The 26,113-nt window shown below is 43.7% G+C and overlaps 1 protein-coding gene across 6 annotated transcripts in view; it reads left to right on the top strand.

Moving 5' to 3' along the window:
* Nucleotides 1–26,113, top strand: part of BMPR1B (bone morphogenetic protein receptor type 1B) — a 664,739-nt gene that overhangs the window by 328,883 nt on the left and 309,743 nt on the right. For all 6 annotated transcript variants that reach the window (XM_068232346.1, XM_068232391.1, XM_068232364.1 and 3 more), the window contains one exon: nucleotides 22,447–22,510. The gene's annotated coding sequence lies outside the window, so the exon portion shown is untranslated. The remainder of the gene's footprint in view (nucleotides 1–22,446; nucleotides 22,511–26,113) is intronic.

The following is a 26,113-nucleotide window of genomic DNA, read 5'->3' as shown; positions in this document are numbered from 1 at the left end:
CATAGAACTCACCATCGTACCAGAAAAACAATTTCTAAATGTATGATTTCTTTAAAGTATTTACCTAAGGCTAAGAGGTTCAGAAGTTTATTCTCTGGTTGTCTCCAGTTTATGAGAATAATTTTGTTTTTATGCTCTTATGTGGAGTTATTAGATAAGAAAAAGCTAACTGAAAAGCATCATTCTTATAAATGTATATCTGAGGTAACAGTAATTTAAAGTGGATCCAGTGGATCACTTTATGATTTGCCAGTTTTATCAGCTCTAGCTCAATGAGTTTTAGGTCATCTATATTGCTTACTTAGCCTTCATATGCTGGCCATCAGCTGGTGGCCAGCTGATTAATTACAGGGCCAGTGGGAATGTGAAGTTAGGATAATTTTTTACCTAAGTAACTAGTGAAAATGACCAGGTCTTTTAGATCTACAGGATCTACAAATCCAGTCTTTAAGCTATTTTATTTTGTCAGATTGCCCTCTCCCTGTGTGTTTGGCTATATTTCATAGAAGCAGTGTGTCTCAGTGAGAGCACTCATGTACCTGGATTGCTTCATTCAAATGTCTGTAATTACTAGTGCCACATCAAAAAGGCACAGCTTTCGAGAGAAACAGGACAAGACTACATGACTTGCCTAGTGTGCACTACATTTTTGTTGTGTAATCTCAGGACTGTTCATCTAATAGAGGATCTGTTCAACAAAGTGCTCATCTCATCAGCTTCAGTGCTGAATTTCTTATGAACATTTTTGGTGTTTTATTTTCACTAGTTAGCACTGGGGCAATGCTAGCTTTAGGTAAGGAAAATAAACATGGGCTCCAGCAGGTTAAGGGTATGTACAATTTAGGGGGGGGGGGGGGGGCTTTGTGTTATGATGGATTACTTTAAGTTTTACTGGAGAATTAGTATTTAGAACAATGGGGAGGTGCAAGGGCAGGCATATTATTGTAGGCTAAATGAGAGGAAAACTATTTCTAACAATTTAGCTGCATAAAACTAAAGGTGCGTACACACGCACTACAGAAGCAAACGACGGGTCAGTTGGGCAGGTTTTCAGCAGACTGTAGTGCGTGTGTACGCACTGTCGACGGACTGATAAGGCTGTTCCTGAACTATCCGCCAGGCCGATCATTCAGGAACTGCCTTTTTCAGTCCGCCGGCAGTGCGTACACACGCACTACAGTCTGCTGAAAACCTGCCCAGCGGGGCTCGAGGCTACACCCACCATACATTGGCAGATGGACTGTAAATCAGATGATCTCCTACGCCAGTTGCAGGTGTCATTGTTACAAGTATGAATGAGAAAAAATGTTGAATTCATGTTTTCCAGAATTTATGTGGAAAATAAATTCAGCAAAATAGGTTCCTACTGACCACTATAGATGCTCCAAGACGGTCTTAAGACCCCTTGTGGAACAGCTTGCAAGCTCTCTGTTATCACCCACCAAGAAGTGGTAAGATTATAGTGATTTTTTTTTTCTTTTGCTCAGATAGCTGACAATACAGCTGACAGCTGGAGCTAAAAGCAAGTTTTACTATACATCACTAGAGATGATGCTAACTGATAATGTATATGGACTTATCGCGTTTTGGCAGGGAACACACTAGGCAGAAACGCTAGCGCTGCGGAAAAGGCAGTGTTTATGCATGTAATGTTAGTCAATGGGCCGCATCAAAAAACCATGTGTATGCGTTTTGACATTTGCAATTTTTAAAAACTCTGGTTTAGTTGCATATTTTTCAAAAACGCTTAAAAAATACACATAATTAAAGTCAATGGTGATGCAATGTAATACGTTTTGTATGCATTTTTCATGCTTTTTTTATATGCTTTTGGAAAAAAACCTATGTTTTCTGATGTATTTCCGCTTTCTGTTGACTTTCTAGTGATTTGCATAAAACGCAATAGAAAAACACATGCAAAAAGCATACAAAATGCACAAACGCATGTGTATAAAAACGTGATGTGTACCGCACTGCTAAGTGTGCACCCAGCCTAAATATTTTCATATTTATATATTTTATATTCATATAAAATATATAAAACAGATATTATATATTTTATATTTTCAAATTGTTATGAATGTCCTAGAATAATACATGCAATGGACAAATATTAAAATTGACATTTTGATTGGTACTATATAGTACACTATTTATAATACCACCTACACAAGCCCCATCTATTTTGGTGCAGGTTTGCTAATGTTAATTAAGAACATTTCAGGGTCTTTTGGTTCCTTCTTTGCTGCTCCTTAGCGTTGTTATACATCTCCACATGATTAAAGTGAACCGAGCAACATTTTTAGCCCCAGGACATCTCAATAGTCCATTAAAAATGCATGCTAACAATGTGGCTTATTACTTAAAAAAATGCTATTCTACCTTTTTTTTCATTTAAATGTTGGTTAGAGGGTGTTATTGCCCTTGTTCCATGGCCTGCCATCCACAGAAAGAGCAAGCAGATAAGGATTGCTGTTATTAGCAGTAGCAGTGAGCAAACAAAAGCTTTCATCAGCAGGGGTGGGTTGAGGAGATCACTGTACTTTAGCTGTCCGCTCCATGGGCTGGGGAGTGATCGGCTGTCATAGACTGAAGCCTATGACAGCCGATCATGCTGATTGGCTGGCGGGGGGAGGGAGGGAGCAAGCGGGGTAAAAATACAAAAAAATACACAAATTTATTAATAAAATAATAACATAAATATTTATGTAAAAAAACAAACATTGGGGGAGTGATCAGACCCCACCAACAGAAAGTTCTGTTAGTGAGGAGAAAAGGGGGGCAGGGGAATCCCTTGTGTGCTGAGTTGTGTGGCCCTGCAGCAAGCCCTTAAAGCTGCAGTGGCTATTTTTGTGAAAAATGGCCTGGTCTTTAGGAGGGGGTAACGCCTGTGGTCCTGAAGTGGTTAAACAGTTTAGAGAAGTCACATTTGATTACATTCACACTTTCCCCTGCATAAATCTGGATAAATAAGGGCAGACAGAAGGGGAGGAGGGTAATGGCAGCTCCTACAGCTATTAGAAACCAGGACTGCAGAAAAAAAGCTGCTCGGATCCCTTTAAGCTTTAGAAGTAAACAAAGCCCCTGGCTGGTTGCAGCATTTCTAAAAAGAAAAACATGTAGTATAGAGGCCGGCACCGTCTTGTATAATGCTCAAATCTTCTATTTATTCATTCAGTATTGCCATACAGAAAGGACGTTTCGGAGCGCAGCTCCTTTATCAATTTAATGACATCCTGACCATAGCATAAACTATCACACCATTTATATACCCACCCAACCCTATGAAGCAAGCAGTCACTATGCTGCATTCAAAAAGAACCAATCACCGCTCTTACCATAGAAAACGTCGTTTCTGTATGGCAATACTGAATGAATAAATAGAAGATTTGAGCATTATACAAGACGGTGCCGGCCTCTTCACTACATATTTACTGGATTGGTCATCCTTTGCCTGGCACGTCATTCTTTTGGAGACAGGGTGCACAACTACAATTTATGTAAAAAGAAAAACATAGGGGGGGCGTGGCCGGAACGAGGATGTGAGCGGACGCACCTCTCGGAGCTCTCCACCTCGTGAGCAACCTAAGCTTTTATCCTGCTCTTATCCTGCTGTACCTGGGACTAAAAACTTACCCACAGCTGCCTCCTTACCTCGCCGATCGCTGGCCGAAGGAAGATGGGTCCGAAGAAGACAGACAAAGTTACTGGCCCAATAGATAAGTTTCGCCGCGCAGACCAAGATGGCGGCGGCCCGGCCGTAGAGGAAGATCTGGCTTCCCCATCGGACCAGATCTCCTCTTCCGAGGCTCAATCCATCCTTGCCGCAATCTCTACCTTACAAACTTCATTGACCAACACTTTCACAACTAAAATTGAAGAGGTCAAGGTCGACTTGCAACTTCTTTGGCAAGATGTCCGCAACCTTCGCGAACGCGTCTCTGATGCCGAGGCCCGAATATCTACACTCGAAGACAATTATAAATCACTTCCATCTGATATGCGTACAACACAAGGTCAAATCAAAACCATCATAGCTCGGCAGGAGGACATGGAGAATCGCCTACGCAGGTCCAATATACGATTAGTGGGCCTACCCGAAAAATCGGAGGGAGACGACCCTTCCCGCTTCCTGGAGGACTTACTCATCACACAATACGGTAGGGACTCCTTCTCTCAAGCCTTCTCAGTCGAACGAGCCCACCGCATACCCTCCAAAGTCAACCCGCCCGGGGCCCCCCCGCGCACCTTCATAGCAAAACTCCTTAACTTTAAGGACCGCGATGCAGTCCTCCGATTATCCCGTGAGCAGGGGAATATCAAGCTGGACAATACCTCCATATCTATATACCCAGATTTTGGAGTGGAAACTCAGAAACAACGCGCCAAATTCCAGGATGCAAAACGCAAGTTAAAGATCCTAGGCCTACAATACTCCATGTTCTTCCCCGCCCGCCTTAGAGTCATTTCAGATGGTAAGACTTTATTTTTCGAATCTCCCGCTGAAGTTTATTCATGGATTGATAAGAACAAGCCACAGTCAAGCCTGGAGGACTGAGACACTTATTACTACCTCTCCATCTTTAGCATAGACGCAAGCAACAACTCCTACTATCTCAAACATTGCTTGCTGCGTCACTCGGCATGACTTGCCGCTTTGCCGTGGACTACACCCTGCCTCTTCACTCTCCATGATCTACAGTCGGTAACTATCTGACGGTTATCCGTCTGCTTCCCCGGAACACTTCACCGGTTATATCTCACTTATTTAAAATCTCCTGTTAAAATGCCCGAGGTACTAGACTTCAGGTTGCTCGCCTGGTGTGTAGAGCAAGGCTTTATGCGACACCAAAAATTTGATGTCGCACCCACAATTACTTTTATTTTGTTATGTTTTATTAACATGTTTTCTTCCTAGCTCCTACAGGATACTGCATGTTAAATATGCAATTTATGCGTTATTATATGTTTTTGGGATAAAGCTCAGGCCCTATGTTTTGGGTTATGTGCTGGGAAATACTTTTCAGAGTTATATTAACCCCTTGTCTCTCAGCCGGGACCCCCCTACCCCCTCCCTGTACTCTACTAAGCCGCACGGTCTCCCTTTCATTTATATAGTCCTTTAGTATGACCATTCTCTCCCGACCCTCTTGCACTTCCCTGTCTTTTTTGACGTGGAATGTGAGGGGTATACGAGATAGAATTAAGAGAACAGTGGTATTGGAATTTCTACGCAAACAGCGAGTGGATATACTTGTGTTACAGGAGACTCATTTAGATGGTAATCTTCCTATGGCTCTACGTCGTGCCTGGATCGGATGGTCCTATCACTCCAAGTATACCTCACAGTCCAGGGGCGTATCTCTTTTAATTGCTAAAAGTGCTCAATTTCAACTGATTGATCAAGTCATTGACGATGAGGGCAGATTCGTGTTCCTACACTGCCTATTGTACAATGTCCCTACTTTACTTATTGCCATTTACATACCTCCCCCATTTTCCTTTGCTGTAGTGAAACTTGCACTGCATTTTATTGCTCTTCATCCACAGGTACCCTCGATCTGGCTTGGGGATTTTAACTATGTCTTATACCCAAGTACTGATAAAATCCCCCAGCCGGACACCCCAACTCCTAATATTCCCAGAGACACTAAACTGCTAACTCTTCTAACGGAGGTGTCCTTATATGATACCTGGTCTGTAAAATTCCCTGGCACTCCGGCATTCTCATGCCACTCTGCATCGCATAAATCTCACTCCCGCCTGGATTATATTCTGGTATCATCATCTCTACTCACTAATATACACAAGGTCCGCTTCCTCCCCTCCCTTATGTCAGATCACTCTCCATACCTTATCCATCTAAGTTGGTCCTTTCCTCCTAAGACACCCTTCTGGAGATTGCACCCCTTTTGGCTAACCAAAATAAGTGAGGCAAAATCAACTGAAGAAGCTTTAACTCGCTTCTTTGACATACAAGGTCAATCTGCATCAGTAGAATCGATATGGGAGGTCTTCAAACAATTCACTAGGCAGCACTTTTCCTCTGAGATTAAAAACATTAAGATCAGCTCTGCAATGACCGAACAGGCTGCTCTGTTAGAGTTACAACAATCCTTATCTGACTTCGCAACTAACCCTACCCCCTTTTACAACGAGTCATATAAATCTAAACTTGCCGCCTATGAGCAGCTCCTCCTAGTCAAGGCAAAGCGAAAAATCCTATTTTCTAAACAACGCATCTATGAGATGGGTGAGCAATGTGGCGCACTTCTGGCCAAATTATCTAGAGAACTGACCGCCCCACAGGTTATCCTCAAAATAGAAGATACGGATGGCTCGGTTCTTTCCTCCCCCCATGACATACTACAATGCTTTGCCCTTTACTATAAATCCTTATATACAAAGTCTTCCTCTGCACCCGTATCTGAAATAAACGCATATTTAGAGACCATCCCCCTTTCCTCTCTAGATGACTCCAATAAGTTGCTACTAGATGCCCCATTTACACCCCAAGAGATCGAGGACGCCATTTCTTCCCTTCCTGCTTCCAAGTCCCCAGGCACTGATGGCCTGCCAGGCGAATTCTTTAAACAATACAGATCCCTATTAGCACCTAAGCTTTTAGCACTATATAACCATGCCCTAGAATCAGAGTCTCTCCCCCTTTCTATGAGAGAAGCCTTAATAACCTTAATTCTAAAACCTGGCAAAAATCCTCTCCAATGCGATGCATATCGCCCAATTTCCCTAATTCAGACCGACACTAAGATCCTTGCCAAGCTACTGTCACTGCGATTAAATAAAGTAATAACCTCTCTGATACACTCAGACCAATCTGGATTCATTCCAGGCAGATCAACCTCCTTAAATATTCGTAGGCTGTTTCTTGCTATGCAGACAGAGCATGAGAATGTTGGAACTAGGGTAGTGGCGTCTCTTGACGCCGCCAAAGCTTTCGATACAATTGAGTGGGACTTTTTGCTAGCAGTCCTACATCGCTATAACATTGGTCCTCGATTTATCTCCTGGGTGAAACTCTTATACACCGACCCTTACGCCAGGATACGTATCAATGGCTGGGTTTCTGACGCTTTCCCCATAACTAGAGGCACGAGACAGGGTTGTCCCCTATCCCCCCTTTTATTTGACTTGGCAATTGAGCCCCCGGCTGTTCTGATACGATCAGACCCTTTAATTCAAGGCCTCAAAAAAGCTAATAACATTGATAAAATCAGTCTCTATGCAGACGATATGCTTTTATATCTAAATGATCCTGGACCTTCACTACACCGCTCTCTCCAAATTATAAACAGCTTTGGGCAATACTCTGGACTACGTATTAACTGGTCTAAATCCTACATACTCCCCATTGATGTCTTCCCCCCAACCCTGTCTCAAGCCTCCTCTCCTCTCCAATGGGCGTCAATTATCACCTACCTTGGTATAAAGATCTCACGTACAGCTCAGGACTTTGTGTCCTTAAACTGGACACCACTGCTACATTATATAACTGCCAAATTTCAGGCCTGGTCCAAACTCCCTATAGGGGTGGCTGGTCGAGCCAATCTATTTAAAATGATCCTACTTCCTAAGGTGCTTTACGTTTCATGGAATGCCTCGATTTATCTACCATATGTTAATTTTGTCAAAATAAACACCCTCTTAACTCAATTTATATGGGGGTCTTCAAGACACCGCCTTTCTCTGACCACTCTCCAAAATCCAAAAGATCTAGGGGGCATAGCAGTTCCCAACTGCCATATTTATTACCTGGCTTCCCAGCTGTCACATATATTCTTCGATCTCACTATTAACCGGAATCGCTCCTCCTGTCTGTTTAGTGGTATCCCCCCACTCCAACACATGGACCCCCTCTCCATTATAGCAACTGGCGCTAAAAACTCTCCCCATATCAAATCATTTCCGGAGACTTTCCGCCAAACTCTTAAAGTCTGGGATACTGCACACAAATTTCTTGAACCAGATGCCCCTATGAAGTTCACCCCTCTCTGGGAAAATCGAGGCCTTCCTGAAATCCGTAAACTCCCCAATGGTAGACTATGGGTTAACCGAGGTATACTTTATCTGTACCAGGTTATTGACTCTGGATCTATTGTCCCTTTTGAGCAACTAGCGGCCAAATTCCAATTGCCATCATCTATGCAATTTTACTACATACAATTATCGCATGCCCTAAAAACCCAGTTTTCTACAGTGCCACCTACTCTTTTTGACTCCGGCATACTTAACATTGTCACTGGTCCCTCCTCCAATCAATTAATTTCTGCCTTGTACTCTGCCATTATGATAACTGGTGCCACGCGTAGAGCCTTTGTTAAGAAATCTCAGTGGGTGCAGGATCTTGGAGAGATCTCCGATGAAGATTGGGAGGAGGCTCTTGAAGATTCTGCCAGGGTTTCCCCCCACATACCAGATAGACTACTTAGTCTCTACGTGATACATAGGGCCTACCTTACTCCAATCCGACTGGCTAAGTTTCGACCCGGATACTCACCTCTATGTCCTAAATGTGCCCTAACTCAGGGCACTTTCTATCACATGATTTGGTCCTGCCCTGAGGTGAACCTCTATTGGCAACAAATTATAAAATTTCTAAACGATAAAATGGGTTGTCCAGTGACACTTGATCCCAAACTTTGTTTGCTTAACTCGCTCCCACACAACACCTATAACAAATTTACTAAACTTTTCCTACTTAACGTGCTTCATGTTGCCCGCAAGGTTCTCACTCAGGCCTGGATACAGCCACTGGTTCCCGATCTATCTGACTGGATTAGAGTCATAAACACCATGCTACCATTCCACAAAGCATTATACACCCGCAGGGGAGCGGAGCGTAAGTTCCACTCTATTTGGGACATCTGGACCACTTCCCGCTACACTCGCTTCAGGGGCTAATCCCTGTGAACGGACCATGTAGCTATACGGAACTTGCTGTGTGGTGGGGGGGGGGGGGTGAGGCAAGGGGAGTCCCTCCAGAAGCTCGGCTGTATATGTATATATTTTTGTTTTTTGTTGGGTCTCTTTTATGTTAATTAGCATATAACATGTCACTTTGTTGGTCAATCTCTCCTCATCTAAAGTAAGACTGTAACTATTCTCCTGCAGGTTTTTTCCTTTACATCTAAATCAACACCCTATAATAATAATGTTTCTTACATTTCTTCCCTCCTTCCTGTACCACTTACCTGCAATTGTACCATGTAAGCCGTCTGCGTACGGTTGTTACCTGTATGTCTTATTCACACCCACAATAAAGATGACTTGTTAAGTTAAAAAAAAAAAGAAAAACATAGAATGGCTCCGCCTCTGACACAGGAGACCTGGGTTCGAATTTCGGCCCTGCCTGTTTAGTAAGTCAGCACCTATTCAGTAAGGAGTTCTTTGGGCGAGACTCCCTAACACTGCTACTGCCTACTGAGTGCACTCTAGTGGCTGCCTCGCAAGTGCTTTGAGTCCACAGGAGAAAAGCGCTAAACAAAAAAAAGGAAGGAACTCAGTGTGTTGTGCACTCCCTTCTCCCTTCCAGTCACTATTTTTACCATCACCGCAGCCGAAAATAGCATTTTCAACTTCCCACTGGATTGCTCATCACTGGCTACAACTCTAATCCACAACTCGTCATCTGTGACTCTTTCAGAATATAAAATGTGAAGACACTAAATTGGTCTATACGAGATCAAACAGAATGTGAATCAAAGCATTATAAAAACTGGGTTTTGTAATCTTTTTTGGAATTGGAAAATTCTGCAATATTTTTTTACAGTTTATGTCTGTTCCAAGCATTATAAAACAAAGCAATGTAGTTAGAGATCAGCTGAATGTTAGAAACAATGTGACCTTTATTGATTTGCAGATATTTTGAACCAACAGCTGGTAAAGTGTTCAGTAATAATTTTTTCTTAAACTGCAATAACCAGGTTAAAAGCAATACATACGCAGGACAACTCCTGTACTTGAATGCTAACAGGAGATTAGATGCTTGCTAAACCTAAAAATAGTGTTTATACTGGTGCTTGAGTTACACAACACAGCGGCATTGCGATGTCCAAGACTGGGATCACTTTCCCCACCCTGCTGTCACTAAGTAGGCTGCAGATAGCTCCAGGTGTGTAACATATGAGATGATAAAGAAATGTTCATGTTAGACCTATGATGACAGCTATTCATATTTTATGAAGTGATAGTGAAGTGGGTCAAAGGTCTAATTAAACTCTGCACTTGTGTAGGCAATCAAACTCAAAGTAGCCACACTGACAATATTCATATTATTAAAGAAACATAAAAGGGATATGCTAGAGAAAGAGAGGTTAACTGATTTATTGGAACTTTATCTATATGTCCAAATGGGTAATTGAAAGAACCTTCTCATAACTAGTACTGAGAGACGCAAAGGTCAAATAAAGATCTGTTTCATAAAGATTTTTAGATTATTCACCAATTTATACTGAGATAGTCATGTGGATGTATTCATCATCTCCATAAAATGCTAAGGGCTTTATATATGAAGAAGGTAATTTAATTGTGAGTCACGACAGCGAGAAATGGGTGCCGCCATTGGCGCCTATGTTAAATTACTCAATTGCTGGCTACAGTCTGCAATTTGGCCAGCTATAGCAATTGCACCTGACGTTATTAGCACTGGTGGAGTTCTGCTACTGTGTAGCAGAACTCTGTAGTTGGTATGAATTGCGGCTATGAAGGGAGACAATGTCAAGAGCAACTACACGGATGGCTTGCAATGTTATTAGCAGCAGTCGAGTTCCGCTATTATGTAGTGTGAGGGATCAGCTGCAAATGGTGAGTACTCAGCGGGAGATAGCAGCACAGACAGGTGTATTTTCCAAAACAAACAACAGTTTATTGGACAGCAGGCTTCTTAAACAGCAGTCTTTTGGCAGTTTGTAAAGTACAGTTCAAATGAAAACAAAAAGGCCAGTCCAGGCCAGCAGCTTACATTCAGCTTTCAATATCAGGAACACACCAAACTCCATGTGCAGCCTGCACTTTCTCTCCAGAGCAAAACCAGCTTCCTGGATTCAAACGTGAAGTCTTTCTTAGCAGACTGTCAGACCTTGCTGGTCACACCCACTCTCTCTCCTCCTACTCCAGCCTTTCAAAGCTGCTCTGTTAACCCTGTGTGTCCTGACTCCAGCAGAAGCCCACATACACAGAGCAAACGATCCACCCAGGATCTGGCGACCAGATGCGCCCGCCCACTCTGCATCTGGTCAGCTCCGGACCCAAGTAAGGTTATTAACCTCTGTCCATGTGACAGACAGCCAAAACCTTTTTATTCCGGAGCTGCTACTGGATGTAGCGTCTGATCCCAGGTGGAATGTACCTCCCATCCAACACAACCTGGGACAAATCGATTACCTCCTGGGTATCGACTTTGTCACATACTCCCCCCCTCTGTTCGATCCCGTGGGATCGGACACAGTCTGCGGCAAGACAGAATGCCCTTGATAGAGCATCTGCATTGCCATGCAGTCTTCCAGCTCTGTGCTCCACAGAAAAATTAAAGGGCTGTAATGCCAGAAACCAGCGCGTTACCCTTGCATTTTTCTCCTTGTTTTGAGACATCCATGTGAGAGGAGCATGGTCGGTAATGAGGCGAAAGCGACGGCCCAAGAGATAGTACCGTAGAGCCTCGAGTGCCCACTTGATGGCCAGACACTCCCGCTCCACGATACTATATCTTTCTTCGGCTGCGGTCAGCCTTCGACTCAGATACACAACTGGGTGCTCCTCTCCATTGACGATTTGGGATAGGACTGCTCCTAACCCCACAGCTGAAGCATCTGTCTGTACCAGAAACTCTTTTTTAAAATCAGGCGTGACCAAGACTGGACCCCTGCACAATGCCTCCTTAAGACCTTGAAAGGCTTCTTCAGCCTCCTGTCCCCATGGACCCATGGAGGAACTTTTCCCTTTTGTGAGGTTTGTAATGGGAGTGGCCAAAGTGGCAAAATTTGGAATGAACCTCCTATAATAGCCCACCAAACCTAAGAAGGTCCTGACCTGCTTTTTCGTGGTAGGCCTAGGCCAGTCCCTTATGGCCTCCACTTTCTGCACTTGGGGCTTAATCAGACCTCTCCCAATTGTGTACCCCAGGTAACGAGCCTCCTCCAACCCTACTGCACACTTCTTGGGGTTCGCTGTCAGTCCCGCCTTTCTAATGGCATCCAGGACCGCCTGGACTTTCGGAAGGTGGCTTTCCCAATCTGTACTGAAGACGACCACGTCGTCCAAATAAGCCGCAGCATACCGCTGATGCGGCCTGAGGATCTTGTCCATCATCCTTTGAAAGGTGGCTGGGGCCCCTTGCAACCCAAACGGCATCCTGACATACTGAAACAGCCCTTGGGGAGTCGAGAAGGCTGTCTTCTCCTTGGCTGATTCAGTTAAGGGCACCTGCCAATATCCCCGGGTCAGATCTAAGGTGGTGACATATCTTGCGGGGCCCAGCCTTTCGACTAACTCATCTACCCTTGGCATAGGGTAGGCATCAAATTTTGATACCTCATTCAACTTTCTGAAGTCATTACAGAAACGAATGGAACCGTCAGGCTTCGGAACTAGCACTATGGGGCTATTCCATTCGCTGTTGGACTCCTCAATAACCCCCAGTTCCAGCATTCTTTCTACTTCCCCTGCTATGGCCTGTCTGCGAGCTTCAGGTATTCTATAAGGTTTAAGGCGGACCTGTACATGGGGCTCAGTCACAACATCATGCCTGATGACTTGGGTACAACCTGGAAGTTCCGAGAACACCTCTCGATTCCGTAAGAGGAACTCTCGGACCTCCCGTTTCTGTGAAACAGACAGCGTCTCAGCCACCTGTACCAGCTCTATTCCACCCTTGGTGGACTCTTGAGTAACCTGGGAAGCTGCAAGGGCCACCCTCTCTTTCCAGGGTTTCAGTAAATTCACATGATATATCTGTTCTGGCTTCCTCCGGCCAGGCTGGTAAACCCGGTAATTCACCTCCCCGACCTTTTCAATAATCTCATATGGACCTTGCCACTTAGCCAAAAACTTGCTTTCAACCGTGGGAACCAACACCAGGACCCGATCCCCAGGACTGAAAGCTCGAACCTTTGCTGATTTATTATAAACACGAGACTGTGCCTCCTGGGCATGTTGCAAATGCTCTCTGACTAAAGGCATCACCGCTGCAATCCTATCTTGCATACCAGACACATGTTCAACAATACTTCTGTAGGGGGTGGCCTCTTGCTCCCAGGTTTCTTTGGCTATATCCAGAATTCCCCGTGGGCATCGCCCATACAACAACTCAAACGGCGAAAAACCTGTGGAAGACTGAGGGACCTCCCGAATTGCAAACATTAGGTAGGGCAAAAGGCAATCCCAATCTTTGCCATCCTTGTCCACTATTTTCTTTAACATATTTTTTAAGGTTTTGTTGAATCTTTCCACAAGCCCGTCCGTTTGAGGGTGGTACACTGAAGTACGAATCTGATCGATCTTCATCAGTTTACACACTTCTTTCATCAATTTAGACATAAATGGGGTACCCTGGTCTGTCAAAATTTCCTTTGGCAAACCTACTCTGGTGAACATGTGGAACAACTCACGTGCAATCACTTTAGACGACGTATTTCTGAGGGGAACCGCTTCTGGGTAGCGAGTGGCATAGTCCACTACCACCAGAATGTACTGGTGACCACGCGCTGATCGAACCAATGGCCCCACTAGGTCCATGGCTATCCTTTCGAAGGGAACTTCGATAATGGGCAAGGGGACGAGCGGACTTCGAAAATGGGGAGCCGGAGCACATCTTTGGCACTCGGGACAGGATTCACAGTAAGCTTTTACATCTCCATGTACCCCAGGCCAAAAGAATCGCTGCAGGACTCGGTCCCTAGTTTTTTCGGTACCCAAATGTCCCCCCAGGGCATGTTTGTGCGCTAGGTCTAGGACCATTGGGCGATACGACTTGGGGACCACGAGTTGTTCCACAACCTCACCCTGAATTTTACAAACCTGGTACAGCAAGTCTGACTGTACCGCCAAATGAGGAAATACTTTCTCAGCCCCGACCACTTGGGGTTCACCGTTCAACACCTTGACATTTTCCCACGCTTTTGCCAGCGTAGGATCCCTTAACTGGGCAGTCCCAAAGTTATCCCGAGACACCTCCAGCTCTGGTAGGACCGAGCCCTCAGAGGTCTCTGGGGATAACTCAGAGTCCCCAGCAAACACCTCCAAGGGAGAAAACATTTCATTACCATCAATTTCTGTATTATTTTTAGATTCCAGCTCTCTTGAGCCTCCACAGTTATCCCCTTCCCACAAGTTCCAGAACAGTGGAAAGTCCCTCCCCAGGATGACACTATGTGCCAAGTTCGGGCTCACCACTATTTCCTGAGTGGCAGGTCCACAGTTTGTTTCAATGGTGAGAAGGGCGGTGGGGTATTGTTTAGAGTCCCCATGAACACATTGTACTGTGACCCGACGATTCCCCAGCCAGGCCGGGTCCACTAAACTGGAATGCACCAGGGTCACCAAGCTACCAGAGTCTAAGAGAGCCTGGACAGTTTTTCCAGCAATTTTTACCACCGCCAAATGAGAGTCACAGCTTGCGATATACACAGGTCGCGCAAACAAGGACCTGCGACGAGTGTAATCGCACTCCATGGGTTCAACTGCCTGAGGACAGTTAGCAGCAATATGTCCCCACTCTTTACATTGCCAACATTGTACCGGGGATCGACTTCTTACCATTGTGCCTGGTCGACCTCGGCCTGCAGAGCTTGGCTCACTGACCACACCCCCCACAAAGTCAGCTTTTGTCTTACCAGTTCCCTGGGGTGCTGCCAGTCTCCGGGTAGCTGAGCGCTGTCCTGTGGCCCAAGCCAAAGAGTCCTCTGCAGCCAGATAACGTTCCAGCAGCGCAATTAGTTCATCAGCTGACTGTGGATCTGCATGACTCACCCACCTTCGCAAAGCCGGCGGTAGGGAGCGCAAGAAACGGTCAATGGTAACTCTTTCGACGACCTCCGGAGCTGTTAACTTCTCAGGTTCCAACCACTTCTTTACCAAGTGGATTAGATCGTGCATCTGGGACCTTGGAGAGCATCCGGCTGAATAGGACCACTGGTGAACTCGCTGGGCTCGCACCGCCGGGGTGACACCAAGTCTACGCAGGATCTCCTCCTTCAGCTTGTCGTAGTCTTTAGCATCCTCTAGGGCAAGGTCGAAGTAGGCCTTTTGAGCATCCCCAGTCAGGAACGGAGCTACCAATCCTGCCCATTGCGTTTTAGGCCAGGCTTCCCTCTCCGCTGTCCTCTCAAAGGTATGGAGGAACGCCTCGACATCATCATGGGGAGTCAGCTTCTGCAAGAAGTGGCTTGCGCGGATGGTGCCTCCACTGCCAGGTACCAGCAGCTGTCCCTCTTGGTTCCGAGCCACAAGTTGTTGCACCAACTCACTCACTGCTTTCCTGTCAGCCTCAGCAGTCTGACGATCGGCCTCCGCAGCTGCAGCCAGACTCTCACACAGGGCCACCGCTTGCTGCTGTACTGCCTCTGTATGTTGTTGCAGGGCTGTGTTTGTTTTCCGCTGCTCAGCATTAGCCTGTTGCAAGGCCGCATTCGCTAACACCAGCTGCTTCACCATTTCATCCATGCTGCTGTTCAAACTTTTAAATCTTACGCCAAACACACTGTCGCTGTAGGCATGCTAAGTTGCCCGCATCCGAGCACCAATTGTGAGGGATCAGCTGCAAATGGTGAGTACTCAGCGGGAGATAGCAGCACAGACAGGTGTATTTTCCAAAACAAACAACAGTTTATTGGACAGCAGGCTTCTTAAACAGCAGTCTTTTGGCAGTTTGTAAAGTACAGTTCAAATGAAAACAAAAAGGCCAGTCCAGGCCAGCAGCTTACATTCAGCTTTCAATATCAGGAACACACCAAACTCCATGTGCAGCCTGCACTTTCTCTCCAGAGCAAAACCAGCTTCCTGGATTCAAACGTGAAGTCTTTCTTAGCAGACTGTCAGACCTTGCTGGTCACACCCACTCTCTCTCCTCCTACTCCAGCCTTTCAAAGCTGCTCTGTTAACCCTGTGTGTCCTGACTCCAGCAGAAGCCCACATACACAGAGCAAACGATCCACCCAGGATCTGGCGACCAGATGCGCCCGCCCACTCTGCATCTGGTCAGCTCCGGACCCAAGTAAGGTTATTAACCTCTGTCCATGTGACAGACAGCCAAAACCTTTTTATTCCGGAGCTGCTACTGGATGTAGCGTCTGATCCCAGGTGGAATGTACCTCCCATCCAACACAACCTGGGACAAATCGATTACCTCCTGGGTATCGACTTTGTCACAGTAGCCAGGGCAATTCTGGCATTGGATAGGGCTAAGTGTAGTGGCATCTACAGGCCTGTGTTGACTTCGGCTGCCTGCACTGTTAGTGTTAAATGGGGAGGGGTTAGTGTACATGGAGGGAGGTTAGTGTAAGAATAGGGTATAATACTACAGACTATCGGTACCACTAACAGGTGCTAGTAGATTATCGGTAAAATGATATTCTACTATTGGCAATATCTCACACTTATTTTTCCTTGTAGGGCTTTTGAATGTATGCCTTAATATATATATAAAGCAGTGAAACTGGAAAATAGGAAAAGTACAAGATAATTGCAACAGCTACATACAAAGTTGCCAATGCAGCCAAAGGACCATCAATTTTATTTGTTCATTACCTGAAATATTAGCAAACACATTCTTACAGGCTCTTTTGGGAAACTCCCCCAAAGTATCTTCACAGTCTCTTATTCATTACATTGAGCCCTAGCCCATGTGCAGAAAGCTCATCTTTACCACTTAAGTACCAGCGGTCTCTGCCCCCTTAAGGACCAGAGACCGCTGGTACAGAAACGGCGGAATTCCGATGAATCACCGCACATACCCGCTGCAACCACCATCACCACCACATATCGGCAACCTGGGCCACCCACTCTGTCGTCTCTATGATAGCAGAGTTCCTGTGAGCCGGTCAGGAGCCGCTTTCATTGGCTCCTGACCCTGTCTTTCAATGTAAGCCAATTGGAGTTGCATACATTGAAAGACAGGGCCAGGAGTCAATGAAATTGGCTCCTGGTCCGCTCACAGGGCTCTGCCGTCATAGAGACAGGCAGAGCGAGTGAGCTTCCGTGGGAAACTACGGGGATTCAGCAACATCAGCGGGAGCAACGAAAATGGTGGATGCGCTCAGCGAAGGTTGAAATCTACGCCCTGGCAGCCAGATAGCCATCACAACAGGGTGTAGATTTCAACTAGCGTGGTCCTTAAGTAGTTAAAGGAACATCACAATGGCAGATTAATAAACGCCAATGTCTGTGTAGGTTTTCAGTTCATCAGGCATGGAATATCCAAAGAAAAGGGAAGGTAGTTTTAACTGGATCTAATTTTGTGTTTTATATGATTTTTTTTTTTACTAGTGAAAACAACTTCTTCAGTTCTAATAAGGTGAAAGGAAAGTACAGACATTTGTGTGTACAGATAATTTACTAGCCGCAGGCAGCAAAAAGTCTAGCATATTATTATTATCATTGCTTTATAGAGTTCCATCATCTCCCATTGCACTGTACAACAAAAGAAATAATTGTGCATGCATAATACAGACAATGAGTCATAGTATAGAGTTGGTAGAAAACATAAGTGTCACAGTAACTAATACATTATGTCTAACATAGCAATGTACTAAAACCAAAGTCATAAAGATGAACAGGACAGTCAGGCAAATGTGCCAACTTTAATGTGCCACATGGCTCCTTTAGCAGGATATTCTTGTACATCACTGAGATACTAAGCAAAAGTCAATGCTGTATGTAATGTGGGACCATAATCTCATTCAATTAAGTGTTAATATGGAGTTTATTTAAACCACGTTTTCACCCAAAACGTTTTAGGTAGAATGAGGTAGGCTTAGAACATCAGTCAGTTTGTTATTGGTATATGTATCTCAGTTAAGGAGATTTCTGCACATTTTGTTGGCAACCTTGAGTGGGATTGGAACTGAGTTAAGGGCTCATTCACACTAGTAAATCCATTTGATATGCATTAAAATGCATGTAAAAATGCATGCATTTGTCAGTGTGCTTTTATGCATTTCATTGCAGGTTTCCATGCATTTCCACACGTTTACTGCATTGTCAAACCACTGTGGTTTCTTACACAAACTTCAAACCCGAGAGTCTTCATGTGCTTCAATAATTTTAATTTACAGCCTGGAAAACTTTGTACAAAACATGGTTCACACTACATCTAAAATTCTAAAACCAATGCTGATGCATGTGAGCGCTACTTATTTCCCACTGTCCTCATCATGGTAAAATACCACATCGATCACCCAGCATAAAGCCTATGCAAATCAATTGGTATATCCAATCATGTCTGGACATATGTGGGCCCTCCACCCGGCGCACACCACGAGGCCTCCTCATTCACACTCTGGCCACAATGCACTATGTGCTGTGAGATGGGACTTGTTTTTTTCCACTGCTGAGGTCGGCCAGTCCTTAGCTTTTCCCTTCTTGAAATGACCTTTGAGCCTACGTGTAAATGGGGATATAGCCACTTAAGTAACTACTGTCACTTTATCTTATTCATCTCCATATTTCCGCCATTAAGATCTCCACAATGTGATGGACATAGGCTGGCCAGCATGAACTCACAGTCCACTACTTCTCAAAAACAGCTCAGCGGTATAAGCCATATTTGCAATGCACTGTGTACTTCCGTGCGTGTGAATCGTTGTGTGCTGGTATGTTACTCACGACCTTCTTGCAGGATCTGCCGCCTCCAGAGGGAGCTCCGCTCAGGGCTTGCTTGACAACATCCGCCCGATGCTGGTATCGCATCACCTCACACGTTTCCTGCCCTGGTCAAACACCTGTCACAAGCGAAAGTTCGTGGTGCCGCCCCGGCGTCCCGGGTAGTGAGCGCTCACATGCGTCTGCGTGTCCCTGCCCACTGACGCGTTTCGCCCGCCCACGGGGCTTTCTCAAAGTGTGTGGGGTTTGGCTCCATCTGCAGCAATTCCTCCTTATAGAGGTCGTCATTCTCCGCCTCCTGGCACCTCCCTGTGTCCTAATCCTCCATCTTTATTTCAGTTCAACTAAGGGCAAAGCGAGCTGTTAGAATTGCAATAACAAATCCTTTCTCTTCACTATATCCCCATCCTCACTTCAGGAAATATACCATATTGAGATCCGAATTCAAACCGTCTGGTATTCTTGTCCCCAGACGGTAGATCCAAGTTGCTTCAATTTTGTGTATAAAACAGAAACTGTCCCACAGAGGAGGAGATATAGAAAATGATCTGTACAAAATTGAAGCAACTTGGATCTACCGTCTGGGGACAAGAATACCAGACGGTTTGAATTCGGATCTCAATATGGTATATTTCCTGAAGTGAGGATGGGGATATAGTGAAGATCAAACAGGAGAGATTCATTATATACTTTTGGGAAAAAGAGAAAGGATTTGTTATTGCAATTCTAACAGCTCGCTTTGCCCTTAGTTGAACTGAAATAAAGATGGAGGATTAGGACACAGGGAGGTGCCAGGAGGCGGAGAATGACGACCTCTATAAGGAGGAATTGCTGCAGATGGAGCCAAACCCCACACACTTTGAGAAAGCCCCGTGGGCGGGGCGAAACGCGTCAGTGGGCGGGGACACGCAGACGCATGTGAGCGCTCACTACCCGGGACGCCAGGGCGGCACCACGAACTTTCGCTTGTGACAGGTGTTTGACCAGGGCAGGAAGCGTGTGAGGTGATGCGATACCAGCATCGGGCGGATGTTGTCAAGCAAGCCCTGAGCGGAGCTCCCTCTGGAGGCGGCAGATCCTGCAAGAAGGTCGTGAGTAACATACCAGCACACAACGATTCACACGCACGGAAGTACACAGTGCATTGCAAATATGGCTTATACCGCTGAGCTGTTTTTGAGAAGTAGTGGACTGTGAGTTCATGCTGGCCAGCCTATGTCCATCACATTGTGGAGATCTTAATGGCGGAAATATGGAGATGAATAAGATAAAGTGACAGTAGTTACTTAAGTGGCTATATCCCCATTTACACGTAGGCTCAAAGGTCATTTCAAGAAGGGAAAAGCTAAGGACTGGCCGACCTCAGCAGTGGAAAAAAACAAGTCCCATCTCACAGCACATAGTGCATTGTGGCCAGAGTGTGAATGAGGAGGCCTCGTGGTGTGCGCCGGGTGGAGGGCCCACATATGTCCAGACATGATTGGATATACCAATTGATTTGCATAGGCTTTATGCTGGGTGATCGATGTGGTATTTTACCATGATGAGGACAGTGGGAAATAAGTAGCGCTCACATGCATCAGCATTGGTTTTAGAATTTTAGATGTAGTGTGAACCATGTTTTGTACAAAGTTTTCCAGGCTGTAAATTAAAATTATTGAAGCACATGAAGACTCTCGGGTTTGAAGTTTGTGTATGAATATTGTTCAGGGTACCTGAGGGTCTCCCCCTAAGGGTGGTGCGTAAATTAAACATGTGGCCGCCAAAAGTTTGGTTTTGATAGTCACTGTGGTTTCTGGTTGGTCCAGGGGAAGAGGGAAAGGAAACCAACTAATTCATCTGTGCTTATCTGCATTATCCATGCGCTGAAACGCACATAAAATGTATTACTATGTGCTACCCCTAGACTGTTATTAGTGTGTGCTGCACATGTGCAGTGCGTCAAAACTGACTGCAACGTACATTATATGAATGAGCCCCAAATTCTTGCAACAGTAACACAAGAAGCAATATAATGGTAACAGATATTCTAACATATGCCTAATTTTGGTACTATCTGCATTGCTGATATGGAGTAACAACCCCCCCCCCCTCCCCCACATGCTAAGGTTCCAGCAGCTGCAGAGCGCAGTGGATGCCCTTTCCTCTACATCCAGCATGCTCCATGTGTTGAATCTCCTGTTCATTCCTGCTTATATTCTAGCTGGGTCCCTCTCACTGCGTGACCTGGTAGCACTTCTGCACCCTAACACCATGACCCCTGTGCCACCGGGGTTACTTTAGCTGAAGGGCAGGGGGGTTACCGTTTGCTGGGAGTTCCGGATGAGATGGTGTAGCTTAGGAGATAGACTGTTTGGGGGGGGAGCTCCACAAGACACCCCTGCACCATGGATGCACGTTTCTGTCCTCTAAACCTAGGTGCATCTTTTGGTCAGGTGCGTCTTATGGTGCCAAAAATAAGTTTAATTATGAACAGGTTGTTGAAGTGTGCTGAAAAACACTGAATGACAGATGATTTTGACCCTTTTTCACTATAGATTTTGAACTTTATACATAACATAATAGTTCATAGTTTCAAAGTAAAAACTTTTTTCCAAACCTAATGTTTAAAAGGAAAATAACATAGAAATGAAAAAAAAAACTATACAATTGCTAAAAATATTGCTGGATCCCCCAAAGCAGAAATGGAGACATTTCAGTCACGAATATAATTTGTGCTTTTGAAACTGTGATCAGTTACTGTTTAGCAGGAAAAACAAACAGTGTAAAAATGTAAAATTATGTGCTATGATTAAGCAAAATTAAATTATTCTGAATGTCAGGCTGAATGAATACCCTCTTTATGTCACACACACAAAAAATGGTAAAAATCATTTCATATTAAGTGGTCTGGCAGAATGAACGGCAGCGCCACACCTCGTGCCACCTGTTCAAGTAAAGTAGCAAGTACCAGTCATCTTCTTGTGCTGGCATTATACACAATTTATAGGGAATGTGTTGGAAAATACCAGCCTTGAATGCTATTTTATTTTAAGCTAAAATCTGGAACATTACCTCTAGTGGGCAAGCTGCCCAGCTCCCCTTAAATTCTGCCAGATCACAGCATGGGTACCAGACGGCAGCAGTGGAAATCAAACTATTCTCCCGAAAGTTAGGTACGCAGCGTGGGAGGCAAGGCAGTAGATTGCAATCTGACGGGAGCTGCTCTGTGCATGGGATATTTGCAGTCAAGGCTGATCCAATTGTTTCTGTTTAAAAGGTGAGTATACGTATGTTTTATTTCTTCTCCTGATTTGGGCCCCTGGAAAGGCATACAGCATCTGTATAGCTGGCAGTGAAATGGTATTTCCAGGCAGGCACTCCGTTGGAGGGTGGTGAGCCAATCCACTGCTTTGTCTGAGCAGCTGAGAACTTCATCTGAGTATTACCATGGTGTACGGTAACACAGACCTGTTCCATGAGCAAGTAAAGTACTGAGCAAGTGTTAGGGTCAATATTTATAGACCGCTGCGCTGCAGCTTTGGAGACTCAGAGAGATCAAGCTGGGGAGAAATTCTATGCAAAAAGAAGCTCCAGTGGTTCTCATTTTGCTCTTTTTATTCTGCTCATCAGGTTTTGACTTCGTTTCTACTGAAATCCTGTTACAAGCAATGAGAAGCAGAGTGTGAAGTATAAAGTAAGTGATCTCTTATCTTGCTTACTTGTGCCTAGTCAGTGCAGGGCACAGCAGGTGCTCTGTTAATATGTCAGTGAGACAATACAGATACTTGTAGCACACTGATATGCGGCATTACTCTGTATTTCAGATCAAGTATAATATGGAGAAATGCATGAAATTTAGCAATACCAGCAGATACATAGTAATACTGATTTTCATTTTACAAGTGGGATTCTGCATTTTATTGTTGTATGTATTATCCATTGTAGACATGTGTAAATTGACAGTTAACATGTTTTAAAAGTTTGGGGGTATATATTATCCACTAAAATGCATGAATTTGTATTGTAAATATTTTATTTTAAGTTCTAATTAAGTAGTAAAAATAATTATTTAAATAATTACTTAAAATATATTATTTTACTAATATGCAAAATTAAGAGATGTTTAACTTATTGATTGGCGCAAATTGTTTTTTGGAATTACTTTCCATGTGTGTCTTTTGCCCTCTGGGCTACCTGACACACTTTACACATGTGATGAAGTCATTTTGTCATGTGAAACTGTGAGAAGTATTTTGCGAGCAGCAATGATGTTATATTTGTTGCTAGTTGATATCAAACTGACTGTAGGCATGGATATATAGAACATCTTGTTCCTGTTCATATTCAGTTTATCTCTTCACTCATTATTGATATGTGTATAGAGCTGCTATCTTAAACAGAGCTTTCCAGTTTTCATAGACATGTCACTAAATGTCCTCCAGAGGAGCTAATAATCTAATACCCATTATAATCGGAAGCAACCTGTGGGGAAAACTAATTTATCAACATATTTTTTAAATGTGGGAGCATACAAACTCCATGCAGATAGTGTCCTGAGATTCAAACCAGGGACTCTAGCACTTAAAGTCAGTCCTCTAAGACAACCTGTCACCCACAGCATGCTGTTACTGTACATTTAAACCCCCCAGTATTGGGATATATATTTAGTAGATTACTGCTGGACCCTATCTTTGGATTGGTGTATATTGCCTTTAAACGCCTATAGGTATGACAATTTTCCATGCTATATATGGTCTTTGTGTTAAGGTGGCCATACACCGTACAATTATTTGGTTTTTTTCTTTAGATCTTTATAATTCATTTTATTGTTAAAAAAAAAATCAAACCAATTCACCGTACACTATTTAATTTATTTCTGAAAACTATTCTCCCCTATGGCCAATAAATCAAAACATTTAAAATTCTGGAAATTTGATGGCTTTATCTAACTGAAAGAAAATGCATTTTATTTTTCCATACAATCAATCGTTTCAATGAAAAAAATGGGGGAAACTAATGTTCTGGCTGAAATCTGTATGGCCACCTTTATATATACCTTTCCCAGTTTTATATGCTGTTGAATTTCACAGCATGGATAGCATTGCAACACAAGTCAAGTCAGTACAAAGCACAGGAAAGATAGCAACCTATGGAATTTCAGAATTGACATGAAGACTGTTAAACGCTATATCTGACTGCTGTGGGATATTGCATTTTGCACATTACCCTGCTCTTTGGGGTGTCTTGTTAAATATATTTTATCTCAAGTCAAGTGTCATTGTCACAAACTTCAGTGGTGTGTTAGGTTTAAAGCATATGTCATCTGCTGTAAATATTATTCACAGACAGATATCTTTTTTTTTCAACAATAACCTGAATGAGAAATGATTTATTGTAGCCTGAAGCAACAGGCAATGGCTAACATTTATACTCAGGTGACAACTTGTGACTAATGCCTTTAGTGTCCTTATATAGCAGCCCCAGGGTCACAAGCGCCTGGAATGAGAACACCTGGACCATCTAGTTCTTATATGTCTTCTTGAATGTCTTTTTATTATGATGTAAATTGTCCGAAAGCATCAGCTGGCTCTGAAAATGCACTGAACAAATGCTCTTTCTAGGCTGTTTTTCTTTCCATTACACAAAATAAATTTGAACGGATTCCAATGAACATTAATGTTTCAGACATCATTAGCCCCTGTGTTTGTGTACTCCCACCCATGCTGTAATATAAGCTTAAGGTTAGCTGTAACACAAGAGATCCATACATTGGAACATGACCTGTATATGTGTCATACCTTAGCTCAGAAACACCAATGCCTTGCAATAACACTGCATTGCAGAAACAAGAGTTACCTGGGCCAGAGTGAGTATCATGCCTTGTAATTCACTGAAAAAGTCAACTTTGGCAACATTTTTAGACTGAGATGTGTGTGTTGGTGGTTGTCCTGTGGTGATGAATGCCATGTTGTTGACATTGTAGTATAGTGAGAAATTATTATGAATTGTTATGGAGACCATACAAACAAAATGGTTTCCTCCTACTGGATTGATGGAATTTACTTTTGGCTTGGAAACTCTAATGCTAACATACAGTTTTCATTTGTGTAAAATCACTTCATTTACACATAAAATCTTTAACATTTATACCACAAGACTGGTATCTTTTAATTTACTCTCCCATAAACTCGAGTGCTGCTTGTCTCCTACAGTAGGAAAAAGAACAAGTTACCAGCTGCCATTTTACTTTTGTGAATTTTCGCATAATTTTTGCATCTACAATTCTGATCATAATTATGATTTTGTAGATGATCAGGGCAATCTTGATTTTGTGTAGTTTTGCAAAATATTTACTAGTTTTACTAATGTGTGGGTATGAGAAAACACATTTTTGTACAAATGCATACAAGTCTATGGGCATGAAAAAAAAACATATTTTTTTGCATTTTGGCACAAATGCAGTGCAGTCTATGGACATGATAAAAATATATATTTGCTAAATGATGCATCCTAAATGCATCCATAATTCATTTTGCTGTGAAATTACTACTTTGCTAAACTCAGTCTCATCACTAGTATTTACGTAGTGCTGACATCTTCTAGAGCCCTTTTCATAGCATATATAGTCATGACACTTACTAGGCTTGGTGTGAAAAAAAGTTGCTGGGAGCCGTAAGCCAGAGCCTGGGTAGGCGCCAGGAGGTATATGCATTCAGCATTGCCGTGAATAGCTCACCTTCCCCAGGATCTGGATGCTCACAGTCCATCTTCTTCCGGTTCTCCGAGTCTCTTGATTCCTTGGGTGAAATTGCCATTTGTCACATGATGACAGACAGTGATCTCACCATAGAGGTAGAGCACTACCCAGAGGAAAGGAGAAAGAATTGCCCGGGTAAAGGAGTTCTGTGCAGGGGCTTCTGCAGAATCTCTCTGGGGTATGATTTTTTTCTGAGCACATCAAAAAATGTACCATTTTGAACCCTAAAATCTGGAAAGAATCATACTGACAAGTAGATTAATATAAGTTAAGTTTGACAAATGGAAGACTAAAAGACAAAAATACCAGTTAAAATGGTTGGGGGTGAGGGGAAAAATGCACCTACAGTCTTAAAGTAACATTTTTCTAAACATTTGGGTAATGAGTCTTGTCCATTTCTCTTCTAGTTCCCCTCGGCTCATATGCAATTTACTTTTTCTCCTGAATTTTCTCTTAGGTGATATTTTCACAGCGTGTCATAAATTACATTTTAAGCCACCAACAATTAAGATAATACTCAAAATACATTTGACACTACTT

The sequence above is a fragment of the Hyperolius riggenbachi genome, chromosome 1 (assembly GCF_040937935.1).
Source record: "Hyperolius riggenbachi isolate aHypRig1 chromosome 1, aHypRig1.pri, whole genome shotgun sequence".
Lineage (NCBI taxonomy): Eukaryota > Metazoa > Chordata > Amphibia > Anura > Hyperoliidae > Hyperolius > Hyperolius riggenbachi.
This window is presented reverse-complemented; position numbering and strand designations above follow the sequence as displayed.